The 10,710-nt window shown below is 42.4% G+C and overlaps 1 protein-coding gene across 1 annotated transcript in view; it reads left to right on the top strand.

The window, feature by feature from the left end:
• luzp1 (leucine zipper protein 1) overlaps positions 1–10,710 on the top strand; it is a 41,767-nt gene that overhangs the window by 11,629 nt on the left and 19,428 nt on the right. The window contains exon 2 of the mRNA XM_008401887.3: positions 8,164–8,214. The gene's annotated coding sequence lies outside the window, so the exon portion shown is untranslated. The remainder of the gene's footprint in view (positions 1–8,163; positions 8,215–10,710) is intronic.

Here is a 10,710-nt window from a genome sequence, read left to right on the forward strand (position 1 = left end):
TGCTAGCCTAGCGCTAGCAGCTAGCAGGAGAAATGGCTCCTGGTCTTTAGCCAAAGACCAAACAGAAATCATCCAACCACTGAAATCTGATGCCTCCATTTTTCCTTTCGTCTCATGAAGAAGGAAGTTTCTCTTTGTGTCTTCAGAGGTTTTTGTGCAGTTTCCTTCGTTTCTCGTTGGTTTGATGATCTGAATAACCAGAGCTTTAATCAGCTGGCAGAGAACAACTGAAGACTGTCAGAGTCTCTGTTCTTTGCTCGTGTTCAGATCTTCTCTGTGAACAGTTGGAGGAATTTCCACAATGATTTTCACACGTTTTAGTTTCTTGTCTGCGGCTCGTTGAATAAAATTCCTCCTGCAGATTTTATTCCCTGTGATTGTAAAAACATTCATGTTCTCACAGAGAGGAATGCTGGTTCTGTCCTGTCGATGAGTTTGTCTCCCCTGTTCTGTAGTTTAGCAGGCTGGTCTGGACTCTGAAGCCATTCATGTTAGGAAACGTTTTCAAGACAGGAAAATGTTTTCTCTTCCATATTTCTCTGCTCTTTCTTTCTTTTGCCTGCTGTTATCTCTCTGCGCTCCTAAAGGGCATCTGCAGGCCGGGTTTCCAGGTTTCCGCTCGGTGCCAGGGTAACTTATGGCGCTTCCTTTCTGCTGATTATCTGACTGGAGCAGCACAACGCTGCTGCGAGGTCATAAAAATAGACTCTGTGAAGCTGCTTTTACTTGCAGTCATGAAACAACTTCTTGCCAAATAAAAAAAAAACTGCGTATTTCTCTTGCGTTTTATTATTTTGCATGACTTTAAAGTTATGATTGTGTTGTGGAAAGATGTGGAGAAGGTTGGGAAACTGTTTTAGCCTGAGTTTTGTGACATTTAAAGCGCAACTAACCCATATTTGAAAGCGTAGTCCCCCCACAGACGTATTTAAAAAATTTATCCAAAGTGGGCGGAGCCAAGAGCCACAGGGGGCGTGGCCAAGTGTGGGGGTAAGTGGAAGGGGTTAATTGTTGCCAACTAAGCAACTTTGTTGCAATATTTAGCAACTTTTCTGATTTTTTTATTTTTATTTAGTGACTTTTCTGTCAGTGAACTTTTAATAGCGACATGCAGCATCAGTCGCACATCAGTCGAAATAAATGAGCAGTGAGCTACCAATAAGTTTGCAAAAAACACCAATTTTGATCCAACTTTTTATCAGAAAGCCCCAGTTTTTCCATTAAGTAAATATATGTTTGTGCTTCTGATTTGCTCAGTTTCAGTCGATGAAAACGCAGCTGGTCTGTCGTTCGCCTGCAGTCAGAGCAGAGAGGAAACCCACTCCACTCGGTGTTCACATTTTAAATAAACGCTACCGATTTATGCTCGCAATTCCAACTCCTGACTCGCCACAAGGTGAGTGAGATGGTTTTGTCCCAAACATGGCGGCTAACCAAGTTGGACTAATGGGAAAATCCAACTGCAGTAGCCACAGTTCAACCCACAGAGGGCAGCACTGAGGTGGTTTTATGCTTATTTACATGAAAAAGTTACAATTTGCTCAGAAACATAAAGCTAGCGTCGTTAAGAACCGATTTATTCATCTTATCTGCAGATAAAAGTTAAGGGGTTAGCTACTCTACATAGTAAAGTTTTTTTATGTATTATTTAATTGTTTAATCGGTAAATGGCTGATTTTAGGGGTGTGGAAGTGCAGTCTGCATCTTTTTGTCCCTCTGCTCTCCCTTCATCGTCTCTTCGCCTCCGTCTGCGGAGCAGCAAAAGATAACCTTGGGACAGCTGCAGCAAGGAGGAGAGCGCTGAGAAAATCATAACCTGTGGACTCATGCAGACACTGAAGCCTCCACAGGAATCCCTTAAACACTCCTAAGTCACAGAGTGGCTCATTCATGCACAAACACAGCTGAATGCCAGGCATATTTCATTATCCGGCCTGCAGACGCCTCTGTCTCTTTCTCTGCGTCTGTTTTCTCTGGATTTACCGAAACTTCATTTCGTCAGGTGGATTCAGTTTCATTTAACTCTCTAAAGAGGTTTTTTTTTTGCCAGTTTTCTGAGTTTTGCACCGTCTGACCCTTCAGATGATTTATTGGGAGTCTCTAAATGTTTCAGTTGTGAATAATCTTTCTCCTTTTAACCCCTTAAATTAGCCACATTTGTTTCCACACCTCATTCACATTATTTTCTCCAACGCAGAAAATGACCAAAACTCTTGCTTTCATACGATCCACCATCTTTATTGATAATTTTTTAATTAAATGTATTTTATTAGCAGCACTAGAGTCATATTTTCCTTCTTATGACTGTTTTTCGTTGGTTTAATTGAGACCAGACTGAAGATTTTATCATCCAGCTTTTGGTAGAAAGAGAAAAACGATAAATCATGCAAATGGAAATTATTGAGTTATTTTAATTTACATGTGATTAATTGATTTATTGCTTATTGCAACTGGTGTTGCTTTCTGAACCATCCGAGTAAGGAAGGAAAAGTTTGATGTTTGTTGCCTTTTCTTGCTGTTTTTGTGGCGTCTTCCTGCTCCCCTCCTGCCCTTACAGTCCTGACCAGTTAAGAAACGGGAATATTGAGCAGTAGAGCTGAGCCACACTCTGAAAACTTTCTCATCCCTGCATGACTCTCCCGTTTCCTCTGTAGGTGTGGATCTCTTAGAGGAATGTGGTTGAATTAGGGTTTTATCTGCAGCTGAGCTCCCAGCCTTGCCGAGCCCTGAGACATGGCTGCCTTAAAAGGAAACGGCAGCAGCCAATCGCTTCTGCTCTGCCAGTCAGGGAATGACTCCGTCTGCATGGGCAGGGTCCGGCATGCTCGCACAAAACAAGGAAGTGTGTGGGAACTGACGGCACAAAGCGCTGGTTATTAATTCCTAACCACACTAATGCGGCTGGCGCGTTGCTGCCGTTTCTAATGTTTGAGCTTGGAAACAAAACGGGAAGCAGTTGCATCAGTTTCACCTTAAATGCTCAGGGGGAAAGTTATATTATGAAAAAAAAAACGAGCAAAGAAACTGTTCTTTAAAAAAAGCATCTCTTCTTCTCATCTCTTCTTCTCAAGGTGCTAGAAATGCAAAGATCTGAACTTTGTGGCCAATTTCTGCAGTTTATGTAAAATTTAACCAACTGACCCCGATCGGACAGCTGGGATTACTAAATCCCCCAAATGAACTGAAGACAAACTGTCTGAGTTTATATTCATTTTTATGTAAATTTGTTTAATATTTTGCCTAAAACCGTCTCAGTGCTGCCCTCTTTGGGTTGAAACATGTTAGCTTTTTAAATGCAGCCTTTGTGCTTCCTCTGACCTGGAAGCAGCTCACTGACGCTGAAAATGGCCGACATTAGGTCTTCTTCCTCCAGGAACAACTTCCACACTGAAGAGTGTTGTTGTTGCTACAGCCTGTTGGCTCTGATGGGGTAAATTTCGGGCTGCACTAATCGATTGGGCCACTAGGGGGCAAGTGTGAGGTCAACAAACTTGGTGTGCCAGGCAGTGGCACAACTACACATTATTCAGGTGGATGCGAAAACATAAATCGGCGCCCCCCCCCGACGGAAGGAAAGTCAGGGTGAAGGAGCGCCGCTCAGCCGCTCAACGATCCCACCCCCCCTCCGAGGCGACGATACGTGAAGGGTAAAACTCGCTACATTTACCTAGTTCTGTGCGCGAGGTGAAGGAGCGTAAGGCGCGCTGAAGTGTATGGGACATCATCGGCACGCCGCCCCCTCCAGACGGGGTTTTGGCGCCCCCTGTGGTGCTGCGCCCCAATGCGTTGCATATCCTGCATACCCACTTTTTGCGCCACTGGTGCCAGGTATGAATTTTTCTCAGTAAAACTAAAAGTTTTAGTGCTGCAACTATTGATTGTCTTAGTAATTGATTAAGCTATTGATTCTTTTCACGATTAATTGGATGAAAGGCACATTGTGCACATCTTTCATGTAATTTAAGCCTTTCTTATAAAATATCAGAAAAGCATTAAAAGATTCAAATAAACATCCATCCATTTTCTTACACCCTTGTCCCTCAGTGGGGTCAGGAGGTGCTGGTTCCTCTCCAGCTAACGTACCGGGCGAGAGGCGGGGTCACCTGGACAGGTCGCCAGTCTGTCGCAGGGCAACACAGAGACACACAACCATGCACACACACACTCACACCTAGGGGCAATTTGGAGAGGCCAGTTAACCTGACAGTCATGTTTTTGGACTGTGGGAGGAAACCGGAGTACCTGGAGAAAACCCACCATGCACAGGGAGAACATGGAGACTCCATGCAGAAAGACCGGGAATCGAACCCAGAAACTTCTTGCTGCAAGGCAGCAGCTCTACCAACTGCACCACTGTGCAGCCCCTTCAAATAAACAATGATTCAATAATTTTTTTACATTAAGAAAATCAACATTTTACTGCCTAAAATGCTGCATGGCAGAATTTGTTTAGGAGTTTTGGCTGAAACGTATTTACAGACCAAAATGTTTTCATCTTAAATTCCTGGTTTTGGTTTAATTACGGCTCTTCATATATATTTTTATTTAATTTTTTTGGTAAATGACCTTTTTGAGTCTGAATACATCAGTTAGCGATCAGTCAGTTACTAAACTGGTTTACGATTAATTCAGTTATCAATTAATCGTTTCAACTCGTCAGAATTCCCCCAAAATATTATTGCCTGGTCAGATTTTTTTTAAAGATGGCCGTTTTCTGGTCTTCCAGCAATCGGTGGAGAAAACGATACGTTAAATTTTTTTCATTTTTGTGAGTTTCTGACCACCAGGTCAGCAGTCATGGTGAAAATCAAAGATCGGGCCGATGTTTTCACAGGAACCGACCTCATTGGTTCACTCAGTTTTGCATCATTTTTTCTCCTGCTCCAGTTTTTCTCATGAAAATCCCTCAAGCGACGGCGTTTACAGGGAGCCGACACGTGTTGCACCCCCAGGTTCTGCTGAGTCGGCTGCTGGGCCGTTCCTGCGCCGCGTGACGCAGCTGCTGAAGCCGTTCTGTGGCATTGTTGGCTGTCAGTGGGGCTGAATAATGAGGAGCTGCTGGGAAACGGCCGGTAGCGTGTGAACGTCTCGGCGGCGCTTTGAAAAGCTGGGAGTTATTAAACATTAGGGCTGGTTCTGCAGGTTCACGGTGAAGTTCAGGAGCTGAATGGTTTTCCATCTGACGAGCGCAGAGGTGAAGGTTTGACCCCACCTTGCTGCGCTGCAGGAATGCAGCAGGAATGCAGATGAGGATTCAGACTCTGTTCCACTTTTCATCGCTCCTCCATCTTTGAATCCCTTAAATCTAAATGAATAATTTTATTTCAGTCTTTTTTTGTCTCTCTTGCTTTTCCCTGGTCTTCCTTTGCGTTCTGTTCACTGTGTTTGATTTGGGCATTCCTTTCCCCCGTAGCAGACAAAACAACCACAGACCCCACTGAACACGAACACACACACACACACACACACACACACACGCCCGCTCTCCCCCTAATCACACAGGAAATGGGCTCCCATGCAGGCTCGGCCTGCCTGGCCGCTGAAAGCCAGGATGGGCCTTAAGGCCATGAAACGTTCCCTCGTTGCTGCTTCTCTCTTCGAGTTCTCGTTTATCTGTCTGAAAATGTTCCTTCTTGCGCTTTAAGGTTCATTTTGTTGTAAAGATTTTTGGTTTCTCTGTTAGTTCTTGTTCTGAAAAACTTTTAAATCGACGCAGCGTCCATCATTACTATCATAAACTGTTTCTTGTATTAATTTATTGTTTTAGCATCACTTTTTGATGAGAGCAACACTAAATGCTGCGTTGGGAATCGCTGCATGTCATCCCTCCGGTCAAGCCTGGTGTTGGCAGCATCATGCTGTGAGGATGCTCCACAGGAGGATGGAGATAAATCCAGGAAAACCCTTTTGAGAACTTTTTACAGGCTGGAGATTGTAAGAATAGAATGACCTAGTCAAAGTAACAACCAACATTCAACTGAGAATCAGTGACGAGATTTGAGAAGATGCTTACCGACTGAATTTAAGAAAAAAAGCATGCCACACATTTCAGATTGAATCTTTTTTTTTTTTCAACGACTGGCGAGAAATAAATGAAAACAGCAACAACTGGAGGAAAACTGGAGCTGGAGCCATGTTGTTTCTAAAACTACAACATTCCAAAATCAGATCTAATATCCTTCCTTTTCCTCTTTATTTATTAGCCTTTCGATCTAATGTGAAATTGATTTTTACATTTTTTTCCCACACAGTTTAACGGCAAAAGTTTCTGACAAAAGCAATAATTAATAAACTTTTTGGAAACGTTATCATCTGTTGAGTGTTATCACATCACAATATTTTAATCTTTTTGAATCCTGCACCTAAAAATGAACCAAAATATGAAAAAACTAAAACTACTAAAAAAACTAAATCAAAACAAAACAATGTTTAATTAATAAAAACAAGCAAACAAACTAAAACCAAATTAGACAAACAAAATGAAACCCCTGATTGCACCTTCTCACACACACACACACACACACGCATGTTTTGGCGCTCGGCTGACGTTGGGATTGGCGTTGAGCGTGAGAAGTGAAATGATTCAGCAGATCCTGATGTTGTGGGTCTGACTGAGCGCCGCCGCCGTCCTGCAGCAGCAGCAGCAGCAGAAGAAGAGAGGAAACGAGGCGCTGGGTGGCGGCAGGAGCCTCAAACCTCCAGCTTCACGTCTGTAACCGGATCGTCCCTCTGAGCGCGTCGCCGACTCCAGCTGCAAACTTCATTGTTGTTGGTTTAAACGTGGAGGTTTGCTCTTCCTCACGCACTTCGTCATCAGCTTTCTGATGCTTCAGGGTTTATTTCATACTGTGGACATCTATTTGTTTTTGCAGTTTTTAAATAACCGTTTCATTATTTATGAAGCAAAAAAAAACAAAAATCCATGAAAACACTTATTTATCCAGATTCATCAGATCATTAAGCTGTTGGTCGCATAACAAATTTTGCTTAAATTGTCTCTGAAGTTGCTGCTTTATTGTTGTTTTCAGACCAATTTAATGGCATAATAATTCAGAAACACGTTCTCACAGATCAATAAAATTTAAGTTCTTATAAACATTTTAACACTGGAACAGGATGACATTTTAAATATCCAAAATAAACAACAGAAACAACAAATAAAATGATTTATGAAGACAAATTATCCAGGCTGAAAACTTTTATCACCCAGTTTTTGGTGGAAAAAGAGAGAGAGGACAAAAATGACTTGGTTTGAATTCATTATGTGATTAACAGATTTGCCTTTTAGCAATAATAGTTTATCGTCCAACAAAAGCCTGTCGATCTGTTTGTCTATATTTGGTTGTTTATGTTGAATTTCTCACAATCAAATAAAAAAGTTGGTTCTTTGTTACTTTTTGGCATAATTTAGTAGGTTTGGGTGGCTGACTGGCAGTTTCAGGTTGGTTTGAGTAACTTTGAATCCGTTCGGAGGTTTTATTTTTCTCTCTGACCTGGAACACGGAGGAGCGTCAGGCCGACGCCAGCGGTGGAAACGCGTTCGCTCTGACTGAATCGGTTCCTCGTCCTTTAAATTCAGTCCAGACTCTTGGATCTGGACTCGGCTTAACCAAACACATGGAACGCTACTGTCATGGAATGCTGCGAGTCGGCAGCGTTTCCTCCTCCTCGTGTGTGTGTGTGTGTGGGGGTGTGTGTGTGTGTGTGTGTGTGTGTGTGTGTGTGTGTGTGTGTGTGTGTGTGTGTGTGTGTGTGTGTGTGTGTGTGTGTGTGTGTGTGTGTGTGTGTGTGTGTGTTTGAAGCAGACGAGAGCTTCTAGGATGTTGATGATGATTAAGATAATGTGTGTGTGTGTAAAAGTGCCTCTGCAGACGGCTGAATGGGGCCTTCTGTTGTGCTGGCCAAACATTGCCTGTCTGCTCATGCATGAGTCCCATATCTGAGCCGTTAGCTCATCCTTAGCCGGTTAGCTTGACTGTGAACAATCTCCCCTACAGTGGCTGCATTGTCAGCCCCGCCGCAGCCTCTGGTCCTGCCAACTGCACCAGATGACATTGGTGAAAGATGGCATGAGAGTGTGTGTGTGTGTGTGTGTGTGTGTGTATTATGATGACCAGTGCTCCTCTTTTCCTAACCCCATGCCCTCTGTGTGTGTTCCTGCAGGATGGAGGGATTCTGGAGGGGAGTGTAACGTCCTGAAGAAGAAACGTTAAAGTAAGTCTGATTTCCTTTTTTCATCTCTTTGCAGAAAAGCTTTCCAAAAAAAGAAATTGAAATTTTTTCACTATTTGTCACATTTCCACCACAAACGTGTCCAGATGTGACATTTTAGACCAACGCAGACATGAGAACAATCGGCTCCGTCCAGCTGCTGGGTCAGGGACAGGCTGGGTTAGCAGAGCTAACTTTTCTCTTAGCGCTTTAAAGGTTTTGCTGAATTTGAAAAAGTTTAGCCCACATCACTTCGCCTAAATTAATCTTTCTAGATTAATTGGCTGTTTTGTAAAATTTCAGCTGATTGACGTTTTGGTCATCGACTCTTAATAATTGTTAAAGTCGTGAGATGTTTATATTCTTGGTTTTATTGTGGAGTGGGTAAAGTAAAGGTCATGCTGTTGGTGCGACGTAACGCACGTTACTGACACATGGTGGGTATCAGCATGGCTGAATTTAGCACCTCAGCATTAGCTTGCAGTAAACACAAAGTTGATTTATTGCTAATTTTGACTAAATATAATATTGATGTAGCGCGTTAGCATTATCTTCCATTAAAAGCTGTTTTGGTATTTAGCTACGGTAGCCCAGAAGGGATAAACTGACCTCTGGGCGTCACACCAGGTAGAGGAGGAGAGTCGCAGCGAGTCGCTTTATTCCTTTTTAACAAGTCGTAATCTGTCAGAGGAGACGACTTTATGTCGCATAAAACTCTCATTAAAGCAGGAAAGTTTTACTTCTTGGTTCTTTACGATATTTTCTTATTTTGTCTTTCAAGTGAAATACAGGTAAACATTTGCACATTATGAAAAGGAGTTTGGAACATGAATTCATATACCTGTGCAAATGTTTATACATGAGAATAAATAAAACCAAAAACCAGAATCTCAGCTTTAAATGAGGTCTGCTGCTCGTTAAAATGAGATTCAGCTCCTGAGTTTATCTCCAAGCTGTTAAACGTTTCCATACAACGAAAACCCAAAATTCACAAATGTTATCAAACCAAAAATACATTTTTATTGCAGACGTGATTTATGTCCTGAAGAAGCTTAGGGAGTCGTGGCAGCGTGAACAACCAGACAGCAAAATAAATAAAAATCAAACAATCAGAACTGAGCAGAGAGATTTGCTGTTTTACCTTTTTAAGATGAGATAAAACTTTACAGGTGGAAATGTTCCTTCTGCTCTTCAAACATAAAAGAAAACACATTTATAAAGTCATCAGTTTGCACATAAAACACCAGTTACATTTTATTTGTTTATGACTTTATGAATGCCGAGGTGTATTTTCTGATTTAGAGGTAGGGCTGTGTAATAATATCGACTTTGCGATATATATCGATATTTTCTTTCCTAGAAAAAAATCGATATTCATCCGCAAGTATCGTAACGTCCACCTGTCACCTTGCTCACTCACTGCTTGCTTCGCCAGGGGAGTGATTCGGTCGTCAGGCTTATAGTGATTCCTTCAGATGTTCAGTTAAAAAGGTATCAAACTATTCAGAGCAGGTACTTGGTTCACTTTATTTACGTTACAAATGCATGTCAGCTACAGTTTGTACTGTTTCAATTAAAAGAAACATGTTTTCTCACCACTTCTTTGATTCATTTTGTCCAGCTGTCGACTTTAAGTCTGTGTCCAACCAGAGCCAGGTATCGTGTAGTTGGTGCTTTTAATCAGTTTTCAGCTCAATTAATTCAGTCCAACTCTATAACATCACAAAATGTCACCAAAATCACTCTGTCCCTCTAAAATCTTTCAGAAAATCACAAAAGTGTATTGGATTGTATCGTTTGCTGAATATCGCAATATATATCGTATCGTGAGCAGAATATTGTGTATCGTATCGGGAGATTATTGTATCACTACAGTCCTATTTAGAGGTTTTATTTATCTGGACTCATTGTTTTGTGGCCATCAGATAAATTCAGGTGTTTTATTATTCGTGCACCAATGTGGAACATCCTGGTAACCAACAGCAGGTTGGATGGCCTGTTTTAAGGCGGAATATGAAACGTTTTGTAATTTTTCTCCAGATCTTGGTGTATTCATGCAGGACTGTGAGAAGTCGTCTGTATTTCCCCGTTTGCCGTCCTGCTGGACGTTTCACTCCCAGCTCCTCGGTGCTGCTGACTCTGACGAGCGTCGCCGTGTTTTCTCTTATCTTTTCTCTCGCGTTCCCCCTGGAGCAGCTCGTCGTGTGACGCAGCCTCCTGAGTCGGGTCGGGTCGGTTGGGGGTTTGCTGGAGCGTTTGAGCAGCTGCTGGGAGTTTTAAATAGGTACGGAGGGCAGCGGCCCAGCCGCTCACGCCCTCTCACCGGGTCACGGAGTTCCTGCTCCGGCCAGATCGCTCGCTCTGGGATCGTTGGGGAAGGTCTGCTGTCAGCACTTCCATGAGCTCAAATTAAAGATTTACTTTAGTTTTATGAAGGCACTTTGGATTTTTATGAATCAAATCCAGACAGCTTTGGAGTCGATCAATAATCAAAACATT

This window comes from Poecilia reticulata, chromosome 22 (genome assembly GCF_904066995.2).
Source record: "Poecilia reticulata chromosome 22, P_reticulata-male-v2, whole genome shotgun sequence".
Lineage (NCBI taxonomy): Eukaryota > Metazoa > Chordata > Actinopteri > Cyprinodontiformes > Poeciliidae > Poecilia > Poecilia reticulata.